Source organism: Anolis sagrei, chromosome 1 (genome assembly GCF_037176765.1).
Source record: "Anolis sagrei isolate rAnoSag1 chromosome 1, rAnoSag1.mat, whole genome shotgun sequence".
In the NCBI taxonomy this organism is placed as follows: domain Eukaryota; kingdom Metazoa; phylum Chordata; class Lepidosauria; order Squamata; family Dactyloidae; genus Anolis; species Anolis sagrei.
Window position 1 is genome coordinate 198,918,328 of NC_090021.1, and position 19,162 is coordinate 198,937,489.

Below are 19,162 nucleotides of genomic sequence, written 5' to 3' on the forward strand. Positions count from 1 at the left end.
TTAAAAGAAGATAAGGTAGTGAAAAAAAAGTTCAAGAAGCAGCCTGTGCCTTGATAGATCAAATAAACTGAAATTCCCAAGGTAGCAGTCTCTTTAAATCAAAATAATTAATTGCTTCAAGATTACTTGAAGATATCCCAAAAATGTTTACATGTAAATCTTGCCCTTTATTTTCACAGCTATGGTTGAAGGGAAACCCAGCTCAATCATTTGCCCAGTTATTACTGAGCTGCACTCAATTATATGTAGGGAGACTGGCTTCTTCCTCAACTTTGTTGTCATGACAGCTTTATAAACTCCTCTTCGGAGATTTTCAGCTTCTCAACTGGATTTCAGCTCACAGAATATCCCCTTCTGGTGTCATGTTCCCAGGTGACACTTTGGCAGAAGATTTTAGAGTTTCTGCAACCACGCAATCTGCCAGTTCTCAGGACTCTGTGGGGGTTCCCAAGGAAGGTGTCCGAGCTTCCTCCGGAGGTTCTATAAGGTGTGGTTTCCAGACCATAGACTGTTTTGGTTGCCCTCCCTCAGGCATGTTAGAACTTAAAACACTCTTAAAATGTAAAATAAATGAATAAATAACAATTAAAAATTCATGTTTTCTCTTGTAAAAACTCAAATTGTTTTTTAAAACTGCTTTTCCAAAAGGAATGTTCTCAAAACATTCTACTAAGTTTAAAATTCAAAGAGCAACTGGAATAGCACAGGGTTCATCAGAAACTCAGAAGATATGGATCCAATTTGATCTTGATTCCAGAGAGAGTTCCACAGTCAGGGGGCTTCCTCTGGTTATCCCATATAAGGCATCCTAATATAAACAACAACAATAAGATTTTTTTATGGTCCAAAGATCCTTATTGCACTGTAGGCATACCAAGTATGCAGGTAATGAGATTTAGAACATCCAGTTGATTGAACACACAAATGGATAAAATTTACAACAGTAAAAACTGTTTTAAAAAAACATGTTGGCTAAAAACATGGGTAAAAGACTACAAGAAGTGCCAGTGTGTTTCAGCCTCGAGGTATGCAGGCAATATGGGAAAAGGTCATTTGTATTTTAGCTATCCTGGTGCCAAGCCTCTTAAGGTTTTATAGGTCATGGCCAGAAAGTTGAGTTGGCCTTGGAAACAAATAGAAAGCAAGTGTAATTATTTTAGGTCATTGTTATAGAGTCTCTAAAATACACACTGGATAAAAGTCAGACCACCACATCTTGCACTAGCTTCAGCTTCCAAATATTTTTAGGATAACCCTAGTAATCTAATAGGAAGCACCAAAGCAGCAACCGTTGTGATTAGATCTGCCCTCCATCAGAAAAGATCCAGTGGTTGCACCAGCCAAAGTTGGGCCAAGGCACTCCTGGCCATTGCAGAAGCAGCTCTGGATACAAAAAACAACAATCAGGCTGTTATTGAGGGTGTAATTCCACCCAGAACAGGTCATCACCCCAACCTCATGTTAACTCTCCTACTGAGCAACAGCATTTTCATCTTGCTTGAATTGAGCCTTGGTGATACAATTTTTTAAAAAAAAATCTGGAAGAAAGCTTTCATCTTTTATAGTATAGAAAGTATATTCATATATCTGGAAATGAGATAGAATTTATTATAAGTTCTACCAGTAGGTTATATCTCCAAATAACATTTTACGTGCCGAAAACCATTCCAAGAATATCAATTCAGTTGTCAGGTGAGAAATGAACCTATAACACTGCATTTTCTGCTAAGTAGTTGTCATTTATCCCACAAAATGAGACAAAAATGTCTTCTTTTTCTTCTTATCTCTTTTCCTTACTTTTTCCTTTTTGCTTAAAGCACATATCCATCTTTCACTCACAATTTCACCCAAGAACATTTTGCAACTTCCCACATAAAATCTTCCCATTTCCTCTAAGAGCTTCAGAATATTATGCCCTTGGATGGAATAATTATGTTCATTGAAGACAATATTCTACTCCCATTTTTCATGCTGGATTGTAACTTTCATATAACTACAGTGATGACTGATGACTCTGAAGAATGGAGTGGCAGTCAAAGTAGGAAGGAAAGCATAGTCTTGAACAAAGAAGAATCATTTATCTTCTCTTTAGTGCATTTTAATTTCACAAAATAGATTGTTAACACCATGTGAACATCAGTACTCTTCACCTTCAGAAACCTGGATACAAATGAAACCTGACCCTCAATTGAGAACCTTCAGAGACTAAATTCTCCAATAGCAGTAGCTTCAAGGAAGATGCAGAACTCCCTCAGTCTCCTTGGATCCTCTATATTACATACCACACATATTTTGTTAAAGGCCCTTAATCACCAAAATGTGAACTTGTCTCTTTCAACAAACGGAAAAGTCCTAACTAGAGCTCAATTCTTCAATATCATCTACCCATAAATAAGTCAACAACTGTGGAAAAGGGTACTAGTCTTTTAAGAAATCTAGTTCTTGAATGGGTGAAGTTTCCAGAAGGATTCTCCAATTAACTTTTGGAATTTGCTCCCAAATCCCATTCATTTCACCTATCTGTAGAGTTACTGGCCATGGTCCTGAATCCAACTGAGGCTCTCGAGACAGGTTCCTTGACAGTACTGTCCAGGGTCCTGAAGATGCTGTATTTCACCTGTGCTGCACACAACTTATCTTGAGGGTCTGTTAACCCTGAACTGCTATTCTGGGGTAATAGATTCCCTATGTACACTTCATACTTAACTGGAAATTTGATTTCTTTGCAAATATTGCAGATGCCCTCCCTACCGCACTTCAATAGGTACCACACTTCTGCAGGAAGGTAACGGCGCTCCATGCAGTCATGCCAGCCACATGACCTTGGAGGGGTCTGTAGCTTAGAAATGAAGATGAGCACCACTCTACAGAGTCAGACACAACTAGACATAATGTCAGGGGAAACCTTTACCTTTATCTTACAATGAAAACCAAGAGATGTTGAAGTTCGAGTGGTTCTGGGTTTTGCCTTTGCATGTTTTGACTCAGTGGTTTGATGTGTAGTTTACATTTTTTTCAAAAAATGGCTATAAAAGTGGAAGCGAAGGTCCCCCATCCAAACTTGGGCTTGCACTTTCCCCACTCTTTTCTAAGCATATACTCTGGATTTCCACCAGAAAATGCTTGCATCAGTGCTTAAATATGTACAGACACACTAAGGGATTGGTCAAAGGAGACAAGCAAATGGCTGCCAATCTTGCTTTGATAGGCTTAACTCATTCTTTTCTGCTGTTCAATTACACAATTTGAATGAAAAGGATTGTATATGTATGTCTCTCTAGGTCTGGGCAATGAGCTCTGCAGACTATTTATTCCACCACCAGAATCTCTGTGGGCCTACTCTGCTGTTTTGTTTTGTTTTTTAATAAAAAAAATACATTAGCTTTGTACTCCTCTGCCTCTTTCCCACATTTCTTTTAGTAGCCTTTCTTGGAGACAGCTCAACTAGATTGCCCTTTCCCATCTTAGTCACTAGAGAACAGGGGGGTATTTACTGGACACAAGATCTCTCTCTTTCAGAATTGTGTACTGGGGAATAACAGCAGCGTGTTAGTTGTTGGCACCCATTTGCATACAGGGCATTGCAGTTGGCTCACATTTTTGAAATGAGTCACATTAATGTTTCCCGAACTAATGTGCATTGGTTGTTCCCATGCTATACTTCTCAGACCTTTGCAATATTGTCAGGCATGGAGCTTATAGTTCCATAAACTGAGTTTTTTACTTTGCATTATACCAGCTGCAAGCCCCATTGCCATAGTCAGTGGCCAGTGATGATGACAATTGTAGACAAAAATGTCTGGAAGGCACCAAGTTGCTTTCGTCTGTCAGAAATCTTTGATATACCAAGACCTCTGCCTTGGGTCTGCTGGGAAGCTGCCAATTTACATATATCTTTTATCCACATGGACCACTTTAACTTAATGTCGAAGTAGCCCAAGAGTTAATCTGAGATATTTCCTAACTTCCAGACTTTTTCCACAATGCAAGCATTACATCAATGTGAGGTGGTGTAAAAACCTCCCTGTTCTCCATACTTTGTCATTGACTAAAAACATGTATCCATTTCCGAATAAGTCATAGACGTGATGACCCGTTGAAGACAGGAGATATTTATAAATAATTTTGGGTTCAGATTTGTAAATGCCTTATCTTTTCACAGCAGATGTAATGTACTTTTAAATATTTTATACAAATCTCTGAAACAAGTCATGATGTATAATAATTTCTTGCAAATAGCCATTTCTATTCATCACTAATTAATTAACATTAAAATATTTATAAATGCTTCTTCCATGGAAGTGTTACCACAGTGGCAAACCTTGTCCAAGGGCTTCATAGAGGGGAAAAAACATTTCCACATTCAAGCTGGCAATTTCCTGATTGCATTCAAAATCTGAAGTTCCAAACCACTTGGAAACATTTGCTGAAGCAGAAATACAACCGAGAAAGTTCCCTCAATCTTGTGGGGACATTTCTTATGTTCTCAGCACATCCTCCAGGTTTCACTTTGACATATGAACAGTGTTTTGAGTTAAGAGCTAGAACCAGAAGGAGCACTAGCACAAGAGTACAGGGCTTTAGGGCTTCAAGGGGCAGCCTCCATGCTTCGTGATCTTGTCTGCTTTGAGAGACTGCTGTCCATTTTAAGGGTTAGTTGATTTTGTGTGGGGTTTTTTAAATTTCTAGTATGTTTGGCTTCATGAAGAGACAGAGGGAGCAAGAGTTCTATGCAAAATATGCAGGCTTTGCCTTGCTGTTACACTTTTTTTAAAAAAATTCTATCTTTTCAAAAGCTCAGTAACTTTTGAGACTGCACATTATTCCATTTTGTTTTAAAATTGAGCAACATTTAAAATTATGCAATGGCTAAAGTTGTGCAACATTCCATTCTGTGCTTTCCCCACTCTTTCTTTAGAAAGTTAGGTAGTTTCTCATCATTGTGTGTGTGGGGTGGGGGAGTTCCCAAGTGTTTTGACAAATATTGATTTTTGTTCATACACTGCAGGAGTGGGAAAATCTAGAATTAACATTCTTACTGCACATATACCACAAAATCAAAGAATTTCCGCTGTACTTCAGCATACACTTTGATTTTCTGAATAAGATGTTATGGGAGCCTTATGTGGAACAGGCACACAATTTAAACTGCTATAAGTGTATGCCAGGGCTAAGTATATCTGATGGATTGATTTTATGTCCCTTCTCCTTTAAATAAGATACTACCTTGTATCACAAACCAGTGTGGAAGCCAATTTAGCTTCATGGGATTCTCTCTCTCCCATTCTCTCTTTCAGGACCAAATCTGGTTCAGAACAGATTTTTGTAGCATATAATGAGCTGCTATTGATAGTCTTCTCTTCTAATGTGTCACTCTTATAAACAGGAGAAATGAGGGATTAACTCAATCTAGATGTTTTGCTATTTTCTGGGTCCCCCGTGCCAATATATCTGTCTAAGTGGGCAAAACATATGTAGTTTTACTCTGCCAATAACTTAGAATAGGACTTGCCATTGTGGAAGAGTGTACCTATACTGTGTGGTTATATAAGTTTCATGCCATTTTAACTGCCATGGCTCCATTCTATGAGAACCTAGGATTTTTAGTTTGGTAAGGCAACTTTCTGCTAGAGGCAAAAAGGAAGTGCCATAGTCCAGGGAATTGGGCTCGAGCTCTTCAGGATTACATTCCTTTCCGCCCAGTTCAAAGTGATTTTTTATTAATCTCATGTATCAAAAAAGAGTACTGAGGCTGAAAGAGAGAGAGGAAGTGCAAGAAACCTATATTTTACATATTTTACATATATTTTACATAAAAAGAATATAAAATAGGAGTCCTAATCAAAACTATATTTAGCATGAAATTATACCAGGCGTGGGAGGAGTGCTGAGACTGAAACTATACAATACCTAATAACTAAATAAAGAAACTACCCATTACTTTCAAATAAGTTCAAGGAAGCCACATTACTATCCATTAAATAAATAACATCCATTTAAACCCAATTTTTACTGCTACAATAAGAGTTCATAATGAATTTGCTGTCACGGTCTATTGAGTCCTACTTCCATGGCTCAAGTTTGTTTCTAAACTGTGCTGAAATGGAAAGTAAATCACAAAAATGCTTCATTAAAGTACCATTATGTTGCCATAATAAATCCAGCAAAGCACAGGATTTGAAAGAGTTCTGGCACGCTATTGTGCTAGCATGCTAATGTGGTAGCACATGTTGAGGCTAAATCAAGTTAGCTGTAGATGAGAAGGGGAACTGTTATATGAACATTTAAAAAGGACCCATGATTCAGAGCTTGCTAAACTCAGCTTCAAAGCCAAAAGTCTCTGACATTGGAATAGATGAGCTGGGCTTTGTCTTCCACCAGGGCCGGAAATTCATGGGATCTCTGCTAGTGAGTCTGAAGATCAGAACTACCAGGCCCATCTCCACACAATTTGTCCTTATCCACCAAAACCTTCTAATAAAGAGAATCATTGGGCCATCTTAAATATGGCCAAGGATATATAGCAAAGGAAAACAAGCATCTGGGATTTGACTATGGAAATTTAATTAAATCAAAATAAAGAAATACATTCTCAATTGTCACATTCTCATGAGCAAGAATAAGAATCTGCAATGTTTTCATCTTCTGTCTAGCATGGACAGGACACCTTCTGCCAATCTCCAGAGAATTTTCATATTTTTCAAAAGATGTATCCCACAAATGGTGTAAATTGCATAGATCAACTATGACAAATCATACTTTGTTGGACTTTTAATGATGACTTGTTTTATTTTTAATAGGGAAGTCAGTCATCTAGTCTTTATGTCTTTCTTTGCTTCTCAAAGGGGGGGGGGGGGCACAGTAATTTTGCTAAGAGATTCCCACCCCCCACAAATCAGGAAAAAGTTGATGAAAAGTCAAGTGAGCCTTGTCTTGGTTTTGTACAGGAGGTGAAAGCTGCCAATTTCTCAACATGTTGTCTCAATGTGCAAAGGCAGAACCTTCTGACAAGAAGTAGAAATTTTGTCAATATTCTTCACATCTCCACACCTAGGTCAGACCATTTGCCCATCACGCTCAGTGTCGCTTACACAAGTTGGCAGCTGCTTTCCAGGATTTCAGGCAAGATTATCTTCTTTACCTGGAGATGCCAGAGGTTAAACTTGGGATCTTTTTCACGCAAACAAAGTTGGAGCAGTGCCACTGACGTGAGTCAGACTAGAGCATGGGAAAGTTATTTTTGGAATATGACTCCCGGAGTCCCCCAGGCAGTATGGACAGAGGTCATGGTGCCTGAGGGGACTCTGGGAGTTGTAGTCCAGCACACACACACAAACACACTTTTTTTAGATTCTAAGTCATGCCATTTATCTCTCCATCCTGCATGATTACTATTTAGTATTTTGAACTATAGTAATGCTGAACATTGAATTGGCAGCTTACTCTCCAAATTTACAGGCAAGAAGGCTTTTTTCATGTCCACCTGGAGATACCAGGACTTGAACCGTTTGGAATTAGAAGCATACATTTCACATGACTTTTCCTTTACTCACCAGAGACAGAGGCAGTGAACATGGAGAGCAGGGCACAAAGCCAACCTAACAGACGGGTTTGCATGAGGAAGGCAGAGCCATCATGTTTGGCAAAGATTCCAATTTCAGGGACTTTCTGTGAAGGTTAGAGAGAAGTACAAACCCCAATCTTGCTCAGAAAAGGATTAATGGTGAAAAATACTAAAACAGATTCCGATACAATGCTTGATCCATGTGGTCCAAATGTTCTAGCAGAAAATTGATAGGAGGTTGTTGTAACATCTAGGCAAAACACTAGGCAATAAAAAGAGAGGCTTGAAAGAAAAATGTAATTTCCCCTCTGAATTGTAAAATTTATTATTACACCGACTCATAGTCTTAAATGGAAAGATTTCAAAGAAAATGCTTCAGTGTTCTGAATAGCAAACAATGTAATGACAGGTTCTCAATAGGGAACATGGATTTTCTAGTAGGTGCATTATTGGGAAGACTATATAATCCTTTAATAATCTATATAGCACATAGTTGTTACTGAGAGGGCAAGATTGAGGCTTAAATCTGTAACAGGCATTCTTTGGCAGCAGCTGTTTAAGCGTCAAAAACCTGACAAGGGTTACTATGGATGCCTGAATTAAGGTTTGTCTACATGAGCCCAAAAACCCAAAGTGGCTAAGATATTGCACCTGAACATCTAAGGCCCCATTTACACTGCCAGATAAAATCCAGATTATCTTGCTTTGAACTGGAGTATATTCGTCCACACTACCAAATAATCCAGTTCAAAGTATATAATCTGGATTTTATCTGGAAGTGTAGATGGGGCATAAGTTGGGAAATGCTCCAGAGTTATGGAGAAACTCTGGATCAGTCCTGCACTTTGGGAACAATGTGAACAACATGACTCACTCTGAAGCAAACTGGTCCATTGTCCACATAGTTGATGCCACCCTCCTTTTCCTTCTATTCATAAGGGGATCGATCAGGCCTGTGTGTTGCCTCTTGCCTCTGCTGGATGGTCTCAGAACTCTATTGAGAAGGCTACTGGCCATTGTAGGCAACCTGTGTTGACATTACCAAAGTCATCCATACAGGTTTCTTTTACATTGCCATATAATGTAATGGACAATGTTTTTAACAAGTAGACACTAATGTTTTATGTTTTTATTGATGTTGTTATGGTTTTTATTATATGTTAATGTTTTTAATTATATTTATGGTATTGTGGGCATTGAATTTTGCCCTGTAAACCGCCTTGAGTCGCCTGTGGGCTGAGAAAGGCGGTATACAAATACAGTAAATAATAAATAAATAAATATAATCCTGATTATCAAAGCAGATACTCCATGTTATCTGCTTTGAACTGGATTATATGAGTCTATATGAGGGTGGCACTTACCTTTTTTGTCCTTTGTTGTCCTTTGTTGCCATTACAGCTCCTGGCAGTTGCCAGGCACCTTTGCTGATGTCAGCAAAGGCATCACATGACCTGGGATTGCCCTCCACCTTTTCCCCATCCTTTCTCCAAGTCACCCGAACCCCTTACCTAACATCAACAAAGATGCCCATCAACACCCAGGAACTTTTCAGAGCTCTGTGGCCACTGCCACAGTGACAAAAAAATGACAAACTTAAGAGTGGTGGGAAAATGCTATGCCATTCTCCCACCATAGCAGGATGAAATAGGTGGTGCAGCCAACACCAGGGCTGATCCAGAATATTGCCATTCTGTACCAGCTCCCATTTAATGGCTTGTATAGATGGGCCCTAAGATGTATAGAGTTTTGTAGCCAATATGTTGAATTGCCTACAGGCAAGAAACAGTAGAGCTGTTGGAGCATTCAACTATATATTGCCAGCCCCAGTTAACATTCAGTTAACATCGGCTCCACCTTATGGTCAGCTGCTCCCACTCATCTCCCAATGCCAAATAACATTAGAGCTGTATGAACTAGCATGCAGCTCATTCGATGCAAGCAGAGTTTCTCTAGAATGCTGGCTTTCCGTCCTGTGAGTGAGGGATGGGTTGTTCCTCTAAATTTAGAAATGCAGCCAAAAGAGAAAGAGAGATGGCAGCCAGTGAAGCTGTACTGCAGCCTGGTCTAATTGTTCAGTATGAGTCCATTCATCCTTTCCTCTTTTTTTTCACTTAATATAAAAACCAGCATCTTCTATTTGTCTTTGTCAAATGTTGGTGACCAGGTATTCAGCCTTAGAAAGAGCTGCCATCTTCCAAATCAAGCTAATCATTCATTTATCCAATACTTAAAGCCTGTTTAGTCTGACTAGAAGCAGCTGTTCAGGTTCCAAAAAAACCATGTTAACTGAGGCCCCTTCCACACAGCTGAATAAAATCCCACATTATCGTCTTTGAACTGGAATATATGGCAGTGTGGACTCAGATAACCCAGTTCAAAGCAGATACTGTGGGATTTTTTGCTTTGATATCCTGGGTTATATAGCTGCGTGGAAGGGCCCTGAGGCCATGTAACCAAATACAGGATTTAGAAAGAGAAGCCATACACTGCTTGGTTTAGAAATAGAAATGTAACATAAATAAATGAGCTAAAGTTTTGTTAACTATCTGCCAACTGCCAACTAACAATGCTGGCAGAAACCCTACAGACTGCAAACCTGTTGAATTCCTGCTTCTCCAACAGTTGTCAGTCCCCAGGACATACTGTCAGCAAAGAAAGGATTTTCAGATTTCCAGGTACTACGCCTAAAGAAGAACTCCTCAGTTTCCTTTTCTCTTGTTTCTTGAAATGAATTGATCTTTTGAACTGAACAAATCTAGCTTTTTGTTCAATTAGCTGGGCTTCTGCCTGGCTGCTCTGCATGTAGTATTAATTTGATGTATTTACAGATTTTCAAGCCATCAAGAAAAATATCATTTTTGTTTGCTTTTAGTAGACCTCGTGGGCACATTTGCAACACATATTTGCTAATGAGAAATTCACTTTCTATTTTTGATTATTTGTTTTTATATTAGGTCAAAAGAAAGATTTCTAAGCAACATTTCCTCCCTATTATATTTGTGAAATGTGACTCATCCTTCGCTAGATGAAAATCCTAATTATTCTCTCCTTCTTGCTGTTACCAGTGAGATACTTTACAACACCTTCAGTTTCATGCTTTTGCCTCCAGCTTAAATACCCTGAAAACACCAGATCCCACCTGGTCTTGGAATCTAAGCAGGGTTAGTACTTATCAGGTTTTCTTTCTGTGTCAGGAGGGACTTGAGAAACTGCAAGTCTCTTCTGGTGTGAGAGAATTGTCTGTCTGCAAAGATGTTACCCAGGGGACACCTGGATGTTTGATGTTTACCATCCTTATGGGAGGCTTCTCTCATGTCCCTGCATGGGGAGCTGGAGGTGATAGAGGAAGCTCAACCTGTTTTCCCTGGATTCAAACCACTGACCTGTCTATCTGCAGACCTGCCGGCACAAGGGTTTAACCCACTACACCACTGGGGACTCTAAAGCACTTATGAGGTACTATAAAGCTATATTTCAGAAGAAGGAATTGGCAAAATCACCTCTTAAAAATCCCTTGCTTAAGAAAACTATGAGATAAGAAGAAGGAACTGGAAAAATTACCTCTAAAAATCCCTTGCTTAAGAAAACTATGCCAATAATGATATCATCATAAATCAACAAGCAGTTTGAAGGCACACACAGATATTACTGTCAGAATGTAATATAATTTGTATGAATAGCATGATCAGATGCCACTCACATCCTACTGAACTTTGACTTGTGTTCTCTTCCTCCAAGCATGCCATCTGTGTTTCTGGATAGGCCTGAATTATGAGCTTAAAGCAACTGAAAATATGATATGAGTTCTCAAACTTTGAGTATAAATTAAAACTGTATTTACTCATGTACAGATGAGGGGCTGGAAACCTTTCACCTCCTGTCAGTTAGGATTAAACTCCTTAGCATTGGCTATACTGGTGGGACTGATAGAAGTTCTAGACCAAAAAAACCTAATGATTCCATGTTTACGATACAAAGGGCTATGTACATATACATTAACAATCAGACATAATTATACACAAAATAAAATGCAAAGCAACAGTAAACTTTACATTTTAGACTAAAACTTCAATTGAGTAGGAGCCCATTCGGTGGTGACATATGCAGAAGATGAACAAATCGTATGCCTGCAAACCAGCTGTCAGTTTATGGCAACACCATGAATCCCACAGACTTGTTTTAGCCAAGGAGTACTTGGTTTGTTGCTGCCTTTCTTTGAAATATAACTTATAGGGCCTAGTATTCTTTGGCATGGAAAAAAAATATCTCTTTTAATTCTGGACACTACTAGAACATGTTCTACATTTGGGGGGGGGGGGAATCTCACTTTTGCTACTTTTGTTTCACAATGACACCCAGTCTACAGGTTTGCTAACTATTGTCTGACCTCTGAGGTCAATAATAAAGGGATCATTCTGGGAATGTCTTAATTTTTCAATTTTAATAGACCACTGTGGCTGCAAACCAATTAACCGGAAAGCTTTATTTTCCTGATGCATTTCATTCCAGGGTCATGAATTATTCCCATGAAGTAAATTCCTCTTGCAAGTTTACATTCAACAGACAAAAATACTAGGTGGTTTAACCTATTGCCCCATTATAGAAGGCCTACAGTTTTAATGAATGGTAATTTTCCAAAGCATCTGTCTGCTGCAATGTGCATGTCATGCCCCATGAAGACCCTCACTGTTTACCCCTAGTTAAGCCCTAGACCAATGGTTCCCAATCTGTGGTCCGTGGAACACCAGCAATCACCAAGAACTAAAATATGGTCTGCAACCTCACTGTTACTACACTGTTGCAATGAGAGCAACTGGTCTCACAAAACCCTCTTTTAGTGCAGAGGCAACGGGGATGTTGGGAGGGTAGAGGCTGACTACCCACGAAAGGCACAACAACAAGCCTTCTGACAGCTGCTTCTCCTCCTCTTCCCTCCCCAAGTGGAGCCGTTGAATGTCTTCATTTTTAGGCCTGTTCCTGATAGTCTTTATTCTTTCCAAAGCTAGAAAAGGAAAATTTGTAGACAGATTTGGCCTTCAACTCCTAGAAACTGGCTGGGATTTTTGGGAGTTGAAGGCCAAAACACCTGGGAACCCACAGGTTGAGAACCACTGCTCTCGACGGTTCAGGTCCAGGCTATTTAGCCAACTATATCCCCTTGCACGAACCTTCCCTGGCCTTGAGATCTTCAGGAGAGGCTCTTCTCTCACTCCCACCTCCACCTCAAGCTTGGTTGGTGGGAACAAGAGAGCAGGCCTTCTTTCTCAGTGGATGTCCCTTAATTCTGGAACTCCCTTCTTCCCAGGAAAGCCAGAATGTCCCCCTCCCTGCTGTCCTTCCAGCCACAGACTAAATCATTTTTATTCAGACAGGTCTTCAAAGATTAAGGTGTTTAAGATCTAGTCAGGGGTTGCCGTGGTTTTTAATTTTGAACATGTTTTAATGGCCATCTGTCGGGGGTGCTTTGAATGCAATTTTCCTGCTTCTTGGCAGGGAGTTGGACTGGATGGCCCATGAGAGCTCTTTCAATTCTATGATTCTAATGGTTTTTAACTGGGATTTTAAAAATACTGTTTATATTTAATTCTGTTTTAATGTTTGCATATTTGTATATTTTATGTTAACCTGCTTTGAGTCTCCTGAAAGACAAATGAAGCAGGGTATTATTAATTATTAGTTGTTATTGTATATAATACAATTACACTAATAATATTATTATTAGTGTAATTGTATTATTAATAGTGATGTTATTGTTGTTTGTGATATTGCCTTTATTATAAATTGTTTTTTATATGTTGTACACCGCCATGAGTCGCCCTAGGGCTGAGAACGGCGGTCTACAAATGCAGTAAATAAATAAATAATAATAAATTAACAACAACAACAACAACAAACAAACAAACAACCTTTAATTGTGCCATCCCTGAATATCACACGCATACATAGACACCACTTCCACTGGGGAGTTAGGAGGATCTCTTTCTTCTAAAGTCCATAGCTGTACCTTTATTATTAGAAGTTTTCTTTTTGAACTTTCCCTAATTTTGTCAGTGATATTCTAACCCATGATTTACATCCAGAGTGTTATGTTCTTAGCTGTTACATAAAGAGATATATATTAAAGGAGATAACAGTATTTCACACCCGACAGTATTCTTAACATAGTCCAAAATGTCCTTCCAACATTTTTGGACAGGTGTATACTCCCACCATATGTACAAAAATGTCTCCCAAGATCTGCTACACCTCCAAAAAAACCTGTATATTTTAAAATATCATTTGTAATCTAGAGTAAGTTTGAAATCTGTTGCTTCACTCCAGTGCTTAAAAGAGTTCCTTTTTTGGACTGAAATTCCCAGAATACCCCCCAGACAGCTTGGCTGGCGTGGGATTCTGGGTGTTGTGGTATAAAAGGAAACTTCCCCAAGCTCTAGTTCATTGCCATGTTCCTCAAACCAAACTGTGATCAAGGCCAGGTGTGTGTGAATGAATGGTCCACATGCTGTGTCTTGATCTTCTCCCCTGTATCTTTATTTTCTCTTGGGCTATTACTGTTTGGATGGCAAGACCTAATCCTGTTTTCTTGATCTTGGGGCTTACAAGGGAAGTGACAACTGACATGCAGGCAAGGTCGTATGGGAAATCTCTCTGCTACTCATGACTCTTCATTGGGGGAGTCACTAAATCACAAGATGGGAAGCAATTTCCATTGGTTGTAACTCTCATCCTATTGAGGCTAATGCAAAGATGAACTTCACTTGACCTCAACTCTTTGTAGGAATTGACTTTTCTTTTCAAAACCCCACCTCTTTTTCTGATCCTATTCTGCAATTGCTATCATCTTTAAGGTCTGAGTTTAAAGACATTTCTGACAACTCAGTCTCAAGGTCTGAGAAAGGTAATATGGCCATAGCCCCAGGTTGGATGAACACAACCTGAGTATGATAGTCTCTCACCCTGTTTGTGTCTTTTTCAGAAGATAGAAGACTGCTGGGTTTAGTGATCATGGCACAACTTATTTATGTATTATGGTAGGTACATTTCTATCCTTCTCACCAGTTATCTCAAGGCTGGACACAATACTATCCTCATTTATCTTCACAATAAATCTAAAAGAGACTAATTGGCCCTCTATCACCCAGTCACTTCAGATTTGAACATGGATTTCCCATGCTCTGTAAGGCAAGAGCAGATCTTCCTGACTTATGTCACTCTGCAAAACAACATTACTATACAACGGATATTGAAGGAGGAAAGGAATAGAATTATACTGCATTATAGGATTGAATTGTATGCACAAGGAAGCCACACTATCTCAGGGCCCTTCCACACAGCCCTATATCCCAAAATATCGAGGCAGAAAATTCCACAATATCTGCTTTGAATTGGGTTATCTGAGTCTAAATTCAGATAATGTGGGATTTCCTGCTTTGATGTTCAGGGATATAGGACTATGTGGAAGGACTCTTTCCTGTAATTGTTTTGAAGAAAACCTTTATTTATTATCTTATTTTTTGTGCACTCTCTCCAAGTTTTTCTAGGCAGATTACAATTAATTTAGACAGGTAATGGACACCCACATAGAACAGGTATGTTGAACCCACTTCCCTCCCTTGTCCATTCTCTCTCACCAATTTTTCATTGTCTTTCATTGGAGAGATGCTTCTTTGGTCCAGACACTGAAGAGCAGTGGATTCCAAATTTTACCCTCTAAATGTTTTGGACTTTAATTCCCAGAAGCAAGGTCAGGGATTCTGGGATCTGAAGTCATAAAGGTATTTATGACTCTTATACCACCGCAGAGCCTTTCCCTATTCCCTTTCCCAGTTAGAAAGGTGTAGCCTGCATTGTATATCGTTGTTGTGGGAGTGATACAAAGTTGGCCCCTTTCCTAATTTAAGGCCTGCCCAGGGGTGGAGCCTTCCAGCTAGACCTAGCTACACCCTTGAAGCCATTTGTGCAAGAAAGGTTGAAGGAGCTGGAGAAAGGACCATTAGGCACATTATATTGGAGCTCTTTACAAGAGACAGATGAGCGAATAACAAGAAAGAAGAAGCACAAGACAGAACAAAATAAGCAAGACTTCTATCCTCTCCTATAAAGACTTTTCATTAGTTGTCCTTAGAAGGAGTCAGGATTTGGAACTTTGTTATTACTACATTCTTGTTAAACATTCATCTTGCCACCCCAATCTGTTCTCAACAAGGTTAAGGGCCCTTCCAGACAGGCCCTATATCCCAGGATCTGATCCCAGGTTTTCTGCTTTAAACTGAATTATATGAGTGCATTGCCAGATAATCTGATATAAACAGAAAACCTGGGATCAGATCCTGGGATCTAGGGCCTGTTTGGAAGGGCCCTAAGACATTCTCCTTATAAACAGTGCATTAGGGGCAAAACAACTACTATAGTGGAGTCCTATAGACCTCCTAGTAGAGGACTCACAAGGTGGACCTACAACTAAAGGCTGCCATAAATATGATATACTTGAGTACACTGAACAGATTTATTAAGTACTGTATAGAAATATTAAGTGTGACTACTGAAACGTAATCACCATCTTAGCAATTATTATGTCTGTGCAGATATTATATGAGGCACAATGGGCAGGGTTGAATGATATTTATGTTGAAAGAGCTTTAGAAGTGAAGTGAGAACAAAACTAACAGTACACGTTGTGTTGGGGTACACCTGGGAGGGGGTAATCTCTTTCCTTTCTTTCTGTGGTAGGTCTATTCATCTTCCTCTTCAATTGTGACCACAAAATGCCCTGGAAACCCTATAGCAGTCTAGTAGATCAAGTGGATAAGCATTAGCAACAACTGTACTGACAGGCTGAATGTCTATTTGATGCAGAGGTTGAAAGGAAGGGAGGAGGCAAGGGTGAGATGTGCCATTTAATGATTTGTTAAATTCTCTAATAAAAACCCAGTCCAATGTATACATACTCTCTTCCTATTTTTCCAGTGCAAACCCATTGGCACCTTCCTTCCCACCCCCCACCCCTTAAATGTTGCAGCAAGATATAAATGCATAAATGTCATGCATTTCAATGCACCAGCTATTTTCAGGGCTTCTTTTGTGAAGAAAGAAAAAGATGGTCTCAGGATTCATCTTCCTCTAGTTTAAGAAGGACGTGAGCAGCATAGCCGTTGTCCCCATGAGGCGTTTTCAATCCAACAGAGCTTGAACGGTGAAATCGAAACACATTCCCCTGCTACTGGTGTGCTGTGATTAAGCAGCCCATCCCAGGAGTTATGTGTTGAGTCAAGATTTCAAAAGGCTTCCTTATGGTGGCTATTTGCCCACTGACAAAAGTGAGGAAATGCAACATGGGGATGTGAGTGGGGAACCACACTTATACAAATATTTGTGTGGTCATGTATGCTTGCCATTTTGGGACTGCACTACATAATAGGAATCATCACCAAATATAATGGTCTGTTTGCAATACCAGTTTGCCTCTCTTGTACAATAAAGTCCTTAAAAGCAATGGGCATAATTTTAAAAGAAATGAAATCTGTTCATAGGGAAGATAGTGACCGGATGGATTGATGTGCCTTGCCACTCATTCTGCCATCCAAGCATTAACTATTGGGAAGGCCTCTGCCCTTCTCTCTGTGATGAGGAATCCTGAGAATTACAGTCCAACGCCTTATGGAGGGCCACATGATTCCCACTCTTAAAAGTAATTGACCCACTATCACCAATTACTGGTGATTGTGCCTTTAAAAGAAGAAACTTATGAACATCTAAGTCCATTGGACAAGGACGGGATGATTGCATTCAAAAGTCTCAATGCTTCATTTTTCAGTTCAGGACTAGTTCCAAGGTACAAAATACTTCTGCAGTTGATATGAATACTGTACTGTTACTGTTTGCCACCTAGAACTATACAAGATGCATATCACATTGTTTTCAATATATGAAAAAAATATATGCATGTAAAACTCTATATGTTCATATTGAAGGTACCAGAATGCCAACCTCCCACCCCTAACACACACACTAATTAATATATGTCGCTGAACATTTTATTTATTTATTTAGATTTCTGTATCACTTTCTGAGGCCCGGGTCCCCTGAAAGCATTTAGCAATATATTAAAAACCTCACAAATGTAGGTACAAACATGTATACTTTGCTCTGATTCTCTGGATTATTTTGGTGCTTTTATGTTAACTGTGTGTTTGTTTATCAAACAAATAAACATACAATCCATGGGGAAGAGCTGGTGGCACGGCGATCTGAAAGGCTAAATTATACCATAAATTACAACTTAAATAACAACAAATGCTATCTCTTGCTGAAATAGAAAATCATTCAACTGCAAATGAAAAATAAACAAACAACTTGGAAGTTCTTGGGGCTATGAATGAGTCGCATCACAGAAGAAAAAACTCACTTTTGTCTCTACATGAGCTCTTAATATTCTAATGTGTTGTGTTAGTACAGATGTGATGTATATTTTATATGTGCCTGACTATGGAGCATGACTCTGTATGGAAAGGGCACTCCCAGCCACAAAGGGCATAACGTGCCAGAACTGGTCCAGGAATATCTCTAACCGATTGGAGATATTCCTGGACCAGTTCCGGCATGTTATGCCCTTTGGTTCCCAACCTTTTTTTGGCCAAGGGCCACTTTGACTATGGAACACTCTCCAACATTAGTATCAAAAGGATTATGAATCAGTTTTTAGTCAGCTTTAGATTTGGTTTGATTATTTGGGGTGCTGATTCAGAGAATTGCATTAGATAGATCACATCAGCTCTAGTTTCTGATACAGAACATATGCCATCCAGTAGTCACCATCTGCTTACTCACAGAAAACCATATTTAATAATTTAGAGCTGATGTGGTGTTAGTAATCTTTTGTTGGGCAGTCAGCCTCTCCCCTCCTGACATCCCCATTGCCTCAGCACTATAAGAGGGTTTCACAAATCCAGTTGCACTCGTCGCCGTGTGGTTTCGAGGCAACAATGTAATAATGATGAGGCCGTGGATCATATTTTCATTCTTAGGGACTACTGGTAGTCCATAGACCACAGATTGGAATCACTGATCTAGTCAAACTGGCCTCCTCTACTTGGACAGTGAGATCCTTTGACCAGTGGCACGTTTTTTGTTTTTGTGCTTTTTGGCCAGCTTTAATTTCACATTGCTAACTCACTTATGATCTTATAACAAGGATAAGTGTCGAGTCCTCCCTCCAGCAGCACCTTCTCCTGAAACCAATAGTAAAGGAAGACCTAGGACTAGTCCAGAATGCCCTATGCCCATGCCTTATACTAGCAAGACAAACCAGAAAAATGACAGAATAACTGCATTAGCAAAAAAATCTGTTTAGTTATAATTGACTGGAGGTGAATTCCAAACATCTGTTTCATGCATGAAACTTAGATGTTGAACTATTTAAGGAAAGGACGGAGCTGGTCCACAACTTAGTTCAGCTGCTGTTTTTGTTGCAGACCATTTTCATATTATTTAACTCCAGGTGCTCTGGCTTTACTGCTGTAAAGATAGTTGCCCTAGAAATATATACTGTATGTATAAACCAGAAATACAAACAACAGATGCTGGTAGAACTAATCA

At 39.3% G+C, this 19,162-nt stretch overlaps 1 protein-coding gene across 9 annotated transcripts in view; it reads left to right on the forward strand.

Annotated features, from left to right (window-relative positions):
* KCNH7 (potassium voltage-gated channel subfamily H member 7) overlaps positions 1–19,162 on the forward strand; it is a 336,293-nt gene that overhangs the window by 171,136 nt on the left and 145,995 nt on the right. The window lies entirely within an intron of this gene.